The following is a 15517-nucleotide window of genomic DNA, read 5'->3' as shown; positions in this document are numbered from 1 at the left end:
TCACGTGGCCTGTTTTGAGGTCCTTATTGAGATGGACGTAGAGAACAGTTTAAACCCCCTCCCCCTGATCTCTTTGTTCTGCTTCCCCTTCCGCTCCTTATAAAAATATCTTGTCTGCACTGAGATGTGTGTATGTGCTTTGGACAAGAGTCCCCCATTTTCTCAGGTGAACAGCACCTAAATAAACCTCTTTCCTTTTTCACCAAAAGAATCTTTCCTGTTAAAAAAAAAAAATGCCCATTTATAAATTTTTTACCCAGTCTCAGGGAAACTACTTTCATAGATGCATATACAGAGAAGTGGTAGGGTTTTTCCCTTAAGCTATATAATATTGGTAGAAATAGAGAGTCTAGTTCTTATAAAGGCAGTGAGAGAGCAAGAAACAGGCTTATAAAGGCAGTGAGAGAGCAAGAAACAGGCAAGGTTACCTGGATAATGATACTTGTGCATCAAAAGGACTATGGACTCAATATATATGTCTTGATGGTTAAGAAAGACAAGTTACATGCCCGGCCAGTGTGGCTCAGTGGTTGAGTGTCACCCTATGAATCAGGAGGTCACGGTTCGATTCCCAGTCAGGGCACATGCCCAGGTTGCGGGCTCCATCTCCAGTGTGGGGCATGCAGGAGGCAGCCGATCAATGATTCTCTCTCATCACTGATGTTTCTATCTCTCTCCCTCTCCCTTCCTCTCTGAAATCAATAAAAATATATATTTAAAATAATAAAATCATTCAATAAGATACTTGGCTTTAAATATCACAATTTGGAGTCAATGTATTTATTGATCTACTTGTTTATTGACTTTGTCCTTCTCTAGTCCCAGGACAAGGACCATGTCCACTTGTCCTCCAGTCTCCCAACACTCAGTACAATGCCTGCTTGGTAAACATTTAAGTAAATGAGCACACAGAGGTAAGTCTATACATCCAAGTGTTAACAGTGCTTGTCTCTGGTTGGTGAGATGTGGCTGCCAAATTTCTTCTTTTTGGTCTACCTGTATTTTCAAGTTCTTGGTGTGTTTTATTCAATGCCCTGTGTTCATAATAAGAAAGTAGGTTATTTTTACATTTAAAAAAAAAAAACACAAAAAAACAGATGAATGTTCATGTTAACAACATGCTGAAGTGCTTCTTTAATTCCAAAGAGCCACGTAACGATACAGAAGCTCCAGGCTTCCCAAGGGCTCCCGAGCGAGAGTCTCATCCCTGCAGTGTGTACTCTCTCTCTCTCCCAAACGTGACCAAGGAGGGAGGGACAGGGAGCCTTGATGGAAAGATGGTGGGTTTCAGCTTCTGCCAGCCCCAGGTTCCCATGATGACTCTACAGTTCCCAGCTCTGTACACATGGGCAATAATCTCAACTCTCTGAGTCTTATTTTCTTTATCTACAAATTACTCATTTTAAAAATGTCCATTTTTCTGCCATTGTTTTATATATACAATATTTTGTTTCTGGTAATATTTATGCATTGCTGCCAGATTCCGGTCAAGGTCATGTGCCTTGGTTGCGGGCACATCCCCAGTAGGAGATGTGCAGGAGGCAGCTGATTGATGTTTCTCTCTCATCGATGTTTCTAACTCTCTATCTCTCTCCCTTCCTCTCTATAAAAAATCAATAAAATATATTTTTTAAAAAAAAGAAAATAACCTCAGCCGAGGCTGTCATAGATTCTGAACACCTCTAATTAACATGTTTTTATGGTCATCCCAGCCAGATATAAATTTCTATTCCCAATCTCTCCTTGGTCCTCATATATGCAAATGATAAACCAACATACCTATTATGAGTAGTTTTAGGTGCAAGTAATAAGCAAAACACCAAAATCACAACAGCATACACAAGATAGAAGGTTATATTTCTATCTCAGAAGACCCTAGAGGTAGGCCATCCAGGGCAGGTAGGTCTACCTGGAAGTCCTCAGGAAGCCAGCCTACTTTATCACCTGGCCACACCTCACTGCACGGAGACTCACAGGCTGTCTTTACTGCAGGCAGCCACACGCCCACTGTCAGAGGGAGAGGGTGCATGTTGGAGCAGTAAGTGAGCCGTCTCTACCACAACCAAATTCTACCAAACACATGAAGGGGATCCCAATATGCTGCCCCAAAGCGTGCCTCTTCGGCATAAGGATTATTTTGAGCCAAACACAATAGAGAAAAAGCAGACACAGAAAAAGCTCTCTGCCCCTGCCCCCCCCACCCCGCCCCCGCCCCGCCCCCGCCCCGCCCCCCCCGTGCTCAAAACAGGGCCTAAACCTCCCCTGTACAGGAGCCCCTCTGTCGTGTCTGAAAGAGAGTAAGTAACCTTTGTCCCCAGAGGTGGAGAGGGCCCGGCCATGAGTCTCCAGAAACTGAACCTCAGCAGACCCTGAGCGACGGATGAACAGATCACTCCGACAGAGGTTTCTGTGAAAGAGAAGGCTAAGGGGCTCTTTTACTTCAGCAGTAAAAGCGGTCCTGTTCGCCTGCCTCGTTGGCTTTTTATTGTAACAACAGCTTGAACTCAAATTAACTTCTAGATACAATCAGCAGGGTCAGTATCCTTGAGAAAGTATATGCTTCTATAAGGTCAGGTCTTTAAAGACTAAACATAGAGATTCCAGCAAAACACCCAGAGGACCGGACTTGTTTGGAAAAGTCAAGGTAGGGGCTGCCACCTTCAGCAAGGTCCCCTCAGAGGCCCCCAACCTTTCGAGAGATTCCTCCTTACAGACTTTCCAACCAAGTCCCGCGCTTCCCCACAGATGACCCTTAGCTTCCATTAGTTCCCCATATATTTACTTCCCAGAGTTTACCACTCCGAGCCCAAACCCCTTTCCTTTGTCTCGTATTTCTCCACAATTTTTAACCCTTTGTTTAAATGGTGTGTAAGCCCCCAAGCTTAACCACTTCTTTGGATCTTCATTTTTATGAAGGACTCTGTGTGCATAGAAATTAGTAACAACAAATCAATTTGTATTCTTTTTTTCTATTAATATCTTTTTTTTTTTCCAACTTAATCCACAGGTCCCAGTCAAAGAACCTAAGAAGGTAGAGGAAATTTTTTTCCTCCCCGACACAAACAAAAAGAAGCCAAAACCTCCACAAAGCATCCATTTATTTGCTTATTCAACAAACACTTACTGATCCCATACTATGCGCCAGGCATCTCACTAGATGCAGAAGAGACAGAGAACTTGAATAATCTAGACAAGGTTCTGACCTCATAGGCTTTCATTTAGGGAGGGAAACAGCCATTTAACCATGGGGGGCAAAAAGAGGGAAAAGTGAATTTGGCTTTGTGGTGAGGATGGTCATAAAAAGCTTCTTTGTTATTAAGGGAGACACACAAGAAAAAGAAATAAAGCAGAAATGGGCCTTGGAAGTCCAATTATAGCCCCGAAGTGCACAGCATATCCGTAGTGATTGTTTGAGGAGGAGCCCAGGCCACTGGCACTGTGCTGCTTAATGACAAAGGTCAGCCAGAGGAACTCCGCTGGAGGCATGTTTGTCCAGTTACAAAGCCCCTTTTGTTTCTCAAAGCTACTAAAAATGCAAGCCCTTCAAGCGGTTTAGGTAACTCCGAGGGCACAATTAGGCCTTGCCTACTTCAGAGAAAGCGTTTCACAGAGCAGCATCCTGTTGGGGGGGCGGGGGGGTGGGGTGGGGGCTGACTAGGTTATTTATGAAGCCGCAGGACTGTGGAGGAGTGGCCCTGGAGGCACGCAGGCTGTGAAATCTCTATGGTGTGGAAGGTCTGGGAGGCACCTGGAGTTCCTGGGGAGGCTGAACCCAGCTGGGCCCTGTGCTCTCTGTGAGCAAGAATAAAACAAAACCCCTAAAGGAAGAAAGGAGGCAGTGTGATCCCGCAGAGGTCAAAAAATACAAATGGGGAATGAGGCTGGAGGCCCTGAGCTTACCTTTGTTCACAGGAAGTGCTAGAAGGATTTGCTGTTCACTTGGAGGCTGAGGCTGAGAAGGCAGCGGTGAGAAAACATCTTTGTCGAGGGGAATAAAAATTTGAGTCATTACAGCAGGGCCTCTGGTCCAGAAGCTACAGAAAAATCCTTGGCACTTCTTCTTTAGAGCCTCCCCCACCCCCACCCCCGCCCCAACCCGCCCCATTTTAAGAGGTTTAAAATCATCCGATCACTGCTTTGGGTATCCGGAGTCTGGATTTGAAACACCAGGGAAACAAGGCCATGATCGTGCCTAATGCTTTAAGCCAGAACAGATCTTTACCTTGCAGCAAGTAAGAAAAACCTTCAATGAATCATCTTGATTGTTCTTATAACTGTTTGCTATATTTTTAAAAATGAAAGCTGTTAATATTGAGAGATGTAGTATAAAATTAACATCTGATTCTCAATTGCAGTATAAACTAGAGCAGGGTGCCTCCCTGAGACACTGTCCCCTCATACTATCCTCAGAAAAGATAAGGCAATGTATCGTCTAGACCCCAAAAAGGACACAGGCAAAGCTTCTCTCATAGGCACTGAGACTGTGAGCGAAGCTCACCTTCCTACCCCACAGTCAAAAGTCCTCATGTCAATAGCACACTCGAACGACCCACTAAATAGGAGAAAATGTTTCCTCATTCCACCAAGGGGATTATTCACAGGTGAAAGCCAAGCCATTTGTTTTGTTTTGGGTTTTTTTGTTGTTGTTTTTTTAAAAAATATATTTTATTGGTTTTTTACAGAGAGGAAGGGAGAGGGATAGAGAGCCAGAAACATCGATCAGCTGCCTCCTGCGCACTCCCCACTGGGGATGTGCCTGCAACCAAGGTACATGCCCTCGACCGGAATTGAACCTGGGACTTTTGAGTCCACAGGCTGACGCTCTATCCACTGAGCCAAACCGGTTAGGGCTTGTTTTGTTTTTTAATATGCCTTTATTGAATTTAGAGAAAGGAAGGGAAGGAGAGAGAGAGAGAGAGAGAGAGAGAGAGAGAGCGAAAGAGAAACATAGATGAGAGAAAACCATTGACCGGCTGCCTCCTGCATGCCCCCTATTGGGGATCGAGCCTGCAACCCAGGTATGTGCCCTGACTGGGAATCAAACCGGCAACCTCTTGGTGCATGGGATGACACTCAACCAACAAAGCCACACTGGGCAGGGCAGAAAGCCAAGCAATTTGAATGTGAGTTCACCAGCTCAGACCAGGTCTAAAGCAGAGAGAGATTCAGTGGTATGGCTATTTGGCTTCCTGCAGTCCAAGACCAAACCAGTCCTTGCCACGGTTCTTGAGTCTCTGTCAAAAGCCCTGAGCTGGGACTTCCTGAGCTCCTTCCTTCAAAGGCAACCTGGAGATCCCACCACACCTCCAGTGGCCCAGCCTAGGGCGTCTCTCTGATTATATACCTGACACATGTCCATCTCCTTCTCTGCCTCTCCAGGCAGATGTCTACTCTGCAAGCCCAGGCCCTGCACCTGCTGAACAGGAGCCTACCCCCTCCCACCTGGACTCTGTGGCCTCCACTAGACTCTGTTTGCTGAAGGAATGACCTTTGAATCAGGGGTGACTCCCATTGGTCCAGACCTGTGAGCCTCTCTCAACTCAATCAGTGCCTCCGGGACAGCCCAGGCCTCAGCCAGCTGCACACAGACGGCAGGCAGCTCCCCAGTCTGTCAGTAATACCCCTTGTCTGTTACACTCCACGCAGAACGTTTTCACACTCGCTGTTGCATTTGTATTTTACAGTAGAGTTGGGAAGGGAGCATGGTAGGAAGATTACTCCCTTTGTACAGAAGCGGTTACTGGGTCTTGGAAGACATGTGACTTCGCCAGTGCTCCCTGGCCCAGAGTCAGGAATTGAGTCTAGCTCTTCTGACAGCCCCGTGCAATAGATGAAGAACCCGCTGAGCCAGAGAGTGGCAAACAGCCAAGAGGCAATGCTGAAGGAAGCTCCTGTCCTGGTTGCTAGCCTCACTGCCCTGTTTCCCACTCTCTGCCACCAGCTCTACCTTCTCCAGATAGCCACTCCCTGCCCACAGGGTTTCCTGCCTACCTTGGCCAACGCTACCTCCTCCCACTGTCCCACTTGTCCAAACTCATCTCTTCCACCTCCCACTCTGTCCTAAGCAACCTTGACATTTCCCTGATGGGCTGCTTTTGGAAGATTACTTCTATTTTTTATTTTTTTATTTTTTACTAAGGGATGAATGAGGATAGCCCTGGGGAATGATAGTAGAGTCTAAAAGAATTCCTCATCGGCAGATTATCGGGTAGCCTGAGTATCAGGTAGCATGCAGCGCTTTTCTTACTGCTGGTAACCTTTCCACCATCATGCGTGCGAGCCGAGGCTGCCTTCCTGGAGGATGAGGGACCACGTGGAGAGGCCTCTGCCACCAGGACAGTCCCTGGCGCTCCCGCAGAGGCATGGGCATACCCTCAAAATCAGAGGCTTGGAAAACCTTTGATACTTGGCAAAGAGGGCATGCCAAGTCCCTGGCGGTGTCTCAAACGTACACGTTGGCCCACAGGCATAACAAACTGAGTGAATCTGCAATCAGCTCCATCAGAGAGTGTGGGTACAAGAGCAAAGGGCAGAAATATCTGTGTGTCTGGCCAGCAGAGCATCCCCGGGGAACCATTTTTCAGAATTACTGCAATATAACTATCTTTCATCAAAGGTGTTTATGGTGATTGACATGTACTAATAAAATTTCCTCTTGAAAAGAAAGTGACATGCAACAGAGGATATTCCAGACAGTGAGCAGGGCAAGTATTTTTAACAAAAGCTGTGGTGGAACCTGCCAATTTCCTTCAAATATCCATTCTGTCCTCTCTCAATATAATAGAACACCCAAGTGTTGTTTTTTTTAAAATATATTCTTTATTGATTTCAGAGAGGAAGGGAGAGGGAAAGAGATAGAAACATCAATGATGAGAGAGAATCATTGATCTGCTGCCTCCTGCATGCCCCCCCCCCCCACTGGGGATCGAGCCCACAACCCAGGCATGTGCCCTTGACCGGAATCAAACCCAGGACCCTTCAGGCCACAGGCCGATGCTGTATCCACTGAGCCAAACCGGCTAGGGCAGAACACCCAAGTTTTGACTAGATACATGACTCCAAGAATAACCTCTCATTCGGCTGTCTATGCTGTGTGACTAAGTCCTGCCAGTGTGATGTGAGTGTACAACTCCTGAGTGACACCCTTGAATATAAGAGTGCCCTCCATAAGCTGAATTGTGTGGTTGCCATCGGCCATCATTACCCTATGCCAGGGGTGGGCAATCCCTGGCACACATGCTAAACATGGCACGCCAGTAACTTTTGCTGGCATGGGAAACCCTCTCTTATAATCTTCCATTTACAATTTTTTTCTTAATATCGACTTTTTTATTTTTCAGATAAATTCAGTGTAGGTGCATCTCAGATAAATAAAAATTTTACATAACAAGTTATCTTAAAGACCATAGACATGGATTGACGAGAGAGGGGAAGAGCAATTTCTATGCCTCTGCCTTAACTCTCCCTGCCTTTCTAGATCTGACCAGTGTTTTCGTTTCATCCACATATGCTTGTGAATCTTTGTTCTCAGTGATGAATTTTGTTAAGTCTCATAATAGGAGTAGCCTGACGGATGAAAGTAGTAGCTCGTGCATATCTCTGATGGTCACGAAATATAAACCTGATGTAAAACCTCTGTCATCAGTGATGCAGCAGCAAAAGTCCCACTGATAATATCAAACGAAGTCATAAAGTTTTCTGTCGGACTATCAGTGTACATGTATACATTAAAAAATAAATGTATTTTCATCATCATATACTGTGTTTTTGTCGCTCGAATGAATTTTATTATTTCTTCAAGGTTCTTCACATACGTACACCTTAAGAGATATCAAGTAGGCGTAACATGTTCTCAAAAAATTAGGGTTGACATGCAGAAGAATTTTGAGTCAGAGATTTTGCTGGTTTTGGCACGCACTCACAAAAAGGTTGCCCACCCCTGCCCTATGCAGAACATGGAGGCCTGAGGTCTTGACACCATGCGTCACTAGTTCACCCTGGACTCTTTATACCTGGACTGTTAAATCAGAGGGAGAAACTATCTTGTTTAACTGTTATTCTTTGCAGTCTTTGTTACAGCAGCTGGAATAATATTCTAAATAACACCAGGGCCCTGTTTGGCTGGCGTGACTCAGTGGTTGAGTGTCAATCTATGAACAAGGAGGTCCCGGTTCGATTCCTGGTCAGGGCACATGCCCCGGTTGTGGGCTTGATCCCCAGTGGAGGACAAGCAGGAGGCAGCTGATCAATGATCTCTCTCATCACTGATGTGTCTCTCTCTCTCCCTTTCCCTTTCTCTCTGAAATCAATAAATATATATATTTTAAAAATAATAATACCAGGGCCCTAACTGGAAGTCTATAAACTGTTTCACTTTTCCTGTTAGAAACACTGTCCTTGCTCTGGTTGGTTGATGTGACTCAGTTGGTTGAGCGCCGTCTGGTGCACCAAAAGGTCACCAGTTCGATTTCCAGTCAGGGCACATGCCCAGGTTATGGGTTCGGTGCCCTGCCAATTGATGTTTCTCTATCACATCAGTTTTTTTTTCCCCTCTCTCTCTCCACCCCTTCCCTTCCCTTCCTCTCTCCCTAGAAAATCAATAAAGAACTATTTAAAAGAAAAAAAGAAACACTGTCCTTAGTCAAAAAAGGGATACTTTGAGGCAAGACTAATTCCTCAGAACCTAAAGAATATAGCTGAGGAATCCTTGGGCTGGAAAGGAGTGTGGGAAAGAAATGTGACCATTTGAGCTGGTGCCAACCTGTGGCCAACTAGAGTGCACAGTTTCCTCCTAAAGAAATTCTGATTTTTTAAAATACTAACTCCCAAATAAGTACTTAGACTCGCGAGCCGCATGCGACTTTTTGGCCCCTTGAGTGTGGCTCTTCCTAAGCCTTAGGAGTACCCTAATTAAGTTAATAACAATGTACCTACCTATATAGTTTAAGTTTAAAAAATTTGGCTCTCAAAAGAAATTTCAATCGTGTACTGTTGGTATTTGGCTCTGTTGACTAATGAGTTTGCCGACCACTGACTTAGACCATTTGGCCCGTGCCCCACTAGCTTTGGACTTCAGATTTGGTCCAGTCCATTCATTCTCTACAAGAGGGAGCTAAGGCACCGAGGGGCAGGACTTCTCCCCCAGCCCCAGCCCATTGGGAGCTGTGCTGCCCTAGGACCTGCGCCACCTCGTGCACCCCCTGAAGCCCAGGCATCTCTGCTCACTGGCAGGAAGGGGGCAGTCAAGTGCCATTTTGATGCTGACTCAAAATTCTGCATTTAAGGCAAGGCCAGCAGTTCCTCTTTTCTTTCTGAACAGCTCTGTCTTAAAGCCACTAGATGGGGGGAGGATGTCCCACACAGGGGCAGCTGTGCGTGGGTGTCAGAGCCGGAGTCGGGTGAGGAAGACATCCATGTGGGGGGCGGACCAGCATCCTCGGAGGTGGGAGATTGGTTACACCAACGAGAAAACGCATCAAGGGTAATAGGAGGTAGGTTTCTTACTCTCAGAGATGAGTTGAAAATACTGAAAGGGGGGAAACTGAAATGAACATTGTGACGTTGGACTGAACATGGAAGTGTTGATGTGAACTCGTGGTTGTCAATATAAGCAGATGGTGTACTTGTGTGTGCAAGTGTATTACCAGTCCCATCCATGGTACGGACCTGGGAGCAGTGATGTCCTTATGTCCACAGGCATGTCTACACCAGACCTGAGCTTCTAAATGTGACTCCTGACTAAAAGGAAGGAGGGCTCCTTGGAGAAATGGCTGATCCAGGGCTGGGACAGGGAAAGGACGTGAAGAACCTAGAACAGCTTGTTCCAGAAAGTGAGGAAGTGCTCAGAGAATGGGGACACACCCAAAGGACACAGAGGCCAATTTGAAAGAGAATCCTACTGGCCTATCAGACACCAAGACTTTAAGCATCAAAAATACGTAATGTAATAAATGAATTATACCTATTGGATCAAGTAGGGAACTGTAAGGACATACAAATAGGTGAATAGGAAGTTTGATGGAGAACAGACATGGAGGTTAACTTTAAAGGGCCTCCCCACAAAAGACATGAATTTACAAGGAGGAATATTTTACCACCCTCATCGAGATCAATGTTAACATCTGCTGGGGCTTGAAGGACGGATGAACAGGTTACTCCGACAGTTTCACTGTGGGGGAGAGGGCTAAGGAACGGCCGCTGAAGGAGCCAGGCCGCCTCGATTGCCTGCCTCATTAGGCTTTTATTGTAGGTTTTATCTTTAGATACAATCAGTAGGTGAGTAATCTTAAGAGGACACGTGTGTTTACATTGTCCTCTAGACCAGGGCATCCAGGGATTAAGCATAAGGATTCCAGTTAACACCTGGGAGTCTGCATATGCACAGTCTTATTTGGAAAGGTCGAGGAATAATTAGGGGCGCCGCCTTCAACAATCCCCTAAGTTTCCCCTATGTTGGAATTCCGATAAACAGGGCAGGTGGCCTTCCACACACTTCCCTTTACTTGGAATGTCCTCCTTAAAAACTTTTCAACAAAGTCTCGTGTGCTCCCCAACAAACATCCTCAATAATGGGCAAATCACAATCATGTGCCCCCTGATGGGATGCACTGAGGGGACCACAGCATCACTTCTGTGATTGTACTACCTAAGATGCACAGCCTGAATCTAATCACGAGGAAGCACAATGTTGAAGGCCATTCTACCAAGTAGTGGCCTATAATTTCAAAAGTGTCAAGGTCAGCCCTGACACTGGCTCAGTGGATAGAGTGTCGGCCAGGGAACTAGAAAATCCCAGGTTCAATTCTGGTCAAAGGCATATGCCCAGGTTGTGGGCTCAATCCCCAGTGGGGGACTTGCAGGAGGCAGCCGATGCATGATTCTCTCTCATCATGGATGTTTCTCTCTCTTTCTCCCTCTTCCTTTCTCTCTGAAATCAATAAAAATATATTTTTTAAAAAGTGGCAAAGTCATAAAAGGCAAGATGACGAAAGGAAACTAAGGAGGTATGACAACACAGCTCCTTTTGCTAGAAAGAACATTCCTGGGACAAGTGGCAAAAGTTGAATAGGGTCTGAGAATTATATGTTGGTAACATCAATAATTTCCTGATTTTGATGTCTGTATTGTAGTCATCTAGGAAAATGCTCTTGTTTATGGGAATTATACACTCAAGTATTTGGGTGGTGGGCATCAGGTCAGCAGCATATTCTCTCACATAGTTAGAGGGGAAAATTATCTGTACTGTACTTGCATTTTTTCTTTAAGGCTGTGATTATGTCAAAATGAAAAATAAAGAACATTACAAAAGTAAAAACAAAGGGTCAGCAATTAAGAGAGGGGCAGACAGAAAAGGGCATTATGAGAATCCCACAATTTCAGGCGATTCATATCACCAGAGCACTACTCTGGAGCCAATTTCAGCCCCATTGCTTACCTGCTGTGTGACTTCGGGAAAGTTACTTAACTTCTCTGTACCTGTTTCCTCATTAATAAAATGAGGATCACAATATTTCTTACCTCGGAGAGTTGTTACAAGTAGTATGTGGGTTTATATTTGTCAAATGCTTTGAAAAATCCCTGGAATGTAGCATCATGTAAGTGTAAGCAAAACAAGTAATATGTCCCATGGGGGAGTAAATGGAAAATAAAGCTAACTATGTTTCTTAATTTAAAAGACACTAATTTGCACTTACAGCCAAACACTGTTTCTTCTCTTTAACATTTTGGGGCTTATGGTTTACCCAAGAAGAGTAATCAACTGAAGCTCAGGTGACCTGTGTAGATGTCACAGGGAGAAGAGGGAAGGCAGGTTACCAACAGTGCTGGAATGGAAAGCAGCTCGTAAAAGTGTGGGTAGAGTTTAGCACCTCTGTCTGAACAGAAAACCTTTTCCATGGTGACCTGGATACCAGCGTCAACACAACCCACACATCCCTGCCAGTCATTTGTTCTGACCAACAGTGCCACCCACAGGTCAACACCGTAAAGACACTTTGATTATATCCCGACTCCTGGCCAGATTTCTCAAGACCTTCAACCAGCAAATGGCTGAGTCGTTGTAGGATCGTGTTTCTATTTTCAAACCTAATATACCTTGGGAAAATAAATGGCCTCTTCAATAACTTACACATAAAGAGAGGGAAATCCCATTTATTTACTAAAATCCTAAAATATATAGAAATAAACTTAAAGATTAAGACACTGCAGGAAATAAACTACAGAATTTTGCAAAGAAGTATACATATGTGAACGAACCATATAACTAGATAAAAATATCTAAGTACTATAAATTAGTTCTTTCCTAAAGTATTTATAAATTTAAGGTGATTATGATAAAAATCCCAAAGAACTTTCCTTTTCAAAAACCTGAAAAATGCTCCTAAATTTCACTTAGGAAAATATGAAAAACACCCTATTAACAATTGTCAATACTGACTGAGCCCTTACCATGTGCTAAGCACTGTTACTTTCATAATTTTTCTCTGTACTCCTTACCATTGTATGGGACAAATCTTACCATTCCATTGCGTGGCAATGCACCACTTTACTGACCAGCATCCACATTTCTTTCCCGTATCGCTCAGATTTCCCAATCGAGGGAACTCTCCTCCCTCGACTTCAGCATTAGGACTATGCATCCAGCTGTCCTGCTCTCCCCAAGCCAAAGGTCAACAAAATGACCCATGTTAGGCCAACTGCCTGCTGTTGCAAAATTTTAATTTTGAGTCAAGAAACAAAAAGCCTAAAAATGGTTGATGTTCGCTCATTCCAGGGCTTGTCTAAGTGTCCTGACAAGACAGCTGAGTACTTCCTCCACCTCGCTGGACTCCTGGAGGTAAGGAATCAAGGAGGGAAGGTGGTGAACCAGGAAGTACCAGCAGAATGCCATTTGCACTTGCTGACTCGCTGTGGGAGAGGGGACACCTGACAGGTCTGTGATGGTAGAAAAAGGAATAGAACCATTGACAATAACCCCCAAGGGCTGGCAGGGAGAGGGTGCGGAAATGACTATCCCGACCTCTGTCTGCTCTGATTTCTGACCACTGGCCACACAATCAAAAGCCAGAACACAAAGGTGAACTGGTCCAGAGGTCAGCCCCAGAGGATACAGCAGGAGAGAGAATGTTAGAGAATGGATGTGGAGGAGCAAAAGCAGTCTGAGCAGCATGCTTTCCAATTTTTGCTAAAGGCAGATTGGCATCAGCAGCTTATAACAAGGCAAACTGTTACAGCTAACAAAACGAAGTTCAAAGAGGTCAGGTTACTTTCTGAAGGTCACATAGGTAATACACGTAGTACTTGAAAACAAACATAATAAAGGAAATTCAAAAGTCCACAACAAGCCCGGCCAGTGTGGCTCAGTGGTTGAGCATAGACCAATCCCCAGTAGGGGTTGTGCAGGAGGCAGCCAATCAATGATCTTTCATCACTGAAGTTTCTCTCTTTCCCTTCCTCTCTAAAATCAATACAAATATATGTACATTGTAAAGCCCACAAGAATTAAACCAATCCAATATGTGTCTGTATGTACACACACACACACACACACACACACACACACACACACACACAGAATACACAACCCCCAAAACAATCCTGGTATCCATAAACATGCAGTGATAAGAGGCTTTAGTGGGGAAAGGAAAACTCATTTGTCAAATTTAGAGTGGGGGGAATTATTAAAGATTTGAAGGGGAAATTAATTTAGATCAAATTATAGCATATATCCAAATTCCAATGGATTAAAGACCAAAATATCCCTACCACAAAACATCTGTGCGCCCTTCCAATGCAATCAAAACAAAACACAGTATATTTTAAATCCAGATCCTATATCCAATCTTCCCTTCAATGTGGAGGAAAAGTCCTTTCTTTTAGGTTTTTCAAAAACGAGCTCCAAAACAACGATTCTCAGGAAGTTTCTGCAGCATATGCTACAGCAAAAGAGTGAAATAAGGAGGAAAACACAGGATCCAGGAATCACAGGACTCTAACATGGAAGGGCAGCAAAAGAAGTCCATGATGGTACTTCATGCAGTAGCCCTGGTGAGCAGCCAGTCCAATGGAAGTAAACAGGACAAAGGGCACTTGATTCCAGGCAAAGTAAAATAAAAATTGAAACTGATTATGAGCAATTGGAAAATATTAATAGGCATGCTACAGAGATAATTCAGGCATTTGGAAATAATTAGTAATAGAGATTCTATTTATATGAAACTAAAGGCCCGATGCACAAAATCCGTGCAAGAGTAGGCCTTCCTTCCCCCAGCTGCTGGCACCAGCTTCCCTCCGGCCGCCAGCACCTGGGACCCGGGCTTCCCTTGCAGCCCAGGCTTCAACTGAAGGTTGTCCGGAAGGACATCCAGTCTAATTAGCATATTACACTTCTATTATTATAGATATCCAGAATAGGTAAATCCAGAACAGAAAGCAGACTAGTGGTGGCTAGGTACCGAAGGGTAAAGGAGAATGGAGAATGGCTGCTTATTGGGTATGGGATTTCCTTTTGGGGTGATAAAAATATTCTACAACTAGGAAGTGGTGATGGTTGCACAACTCGAGAATGTACTAAATGCCACTAAACTACACACTTTAAAACGGTGAATCTTATGCTGTATTTTACAACGTTAAAAAGATACAGAGCAAAGTAAGCAATAAGGGCAATTATTAACTACGAGGAAAATAAAAGATTAGACAAGAAAGTAGGTGTGATTTTTAAGGCATGACTGGGCTTGGTTTGTCTTTGCATATTCACAATAATTAAATGATGACTAGATTTAACCAAAAGCTGTGATATTCACAGATTAGAGGTTAAGAGAAGGTTTATGTTTGGGGATGTGGTAATAAGCCGCAAGTCAACAGACAATATCTACGTTGAACTGAAAAATAGCAGTATGAGCTTATTATTTAGAAATACGGAGGTCAACAACAGCAGAGAAGGTGAGGGTGGCTTTAAGTGGGAACTGTGGGCGGACACAGGAGGGAACAGGAGCTGCCAGTGTTTGTTAGAAGCATTCTCGCCCCATTTGAATGTTTAGCTGCATACGCGCAAACATTGCTTCTTTAAAAATACACTTCACTTTAAAAAGTAAGCAGAGAGAAATATTTATAACCTAACTTAAGTTGGAAAAACAATCAATAGATTTCATTAAATGAAAAGTCCCAAAATTGGATACATCAAAATGTATCAAGTTTCTGGGACTGAAAACAATGGCCTGTCACCTACCCTCTTCACACATCCTCTCGGAAACCTTTAAGACTAAGAAATGGTGATGAGGAAGCCGTGCTGAGTATGGAGAGGGTAGAAAAGGCAGAAATGGTATCAGTACAAATGTCTACAGCAACCGGGCAGATAAAATAAGTCAGGGGAACAAGATAAACAAGTGACCAAGCCAGGTGTAAGACAGTGGGGTATCGGGGGCACAGGAAGGGAAATGTACATGCATGTCCTTGTCTGGAAATACTGAAATAGAAACCAGCTTCCCTGATGGCAACCTTGTTTGAGTGAAGCCAGCAG

This window comes from Myotis lucifugus, unplaced genomic scaffold (genome assembly GCF_000147115.1).
Source record: "Myotis lucifugus unplaced genomic scaffold, Myoluc2.0 scaffold_0, whole genome shotgun sequence".
NCBI classification, from domain to species: Eukaryota; Metazoa; Chordata; class Mammalia; order Chiroptera; family Vespertilionidae; genus Myotis; species Myotis lucifugus.
Note: the sequence above shows the minus strand (reverse complement) of the source record.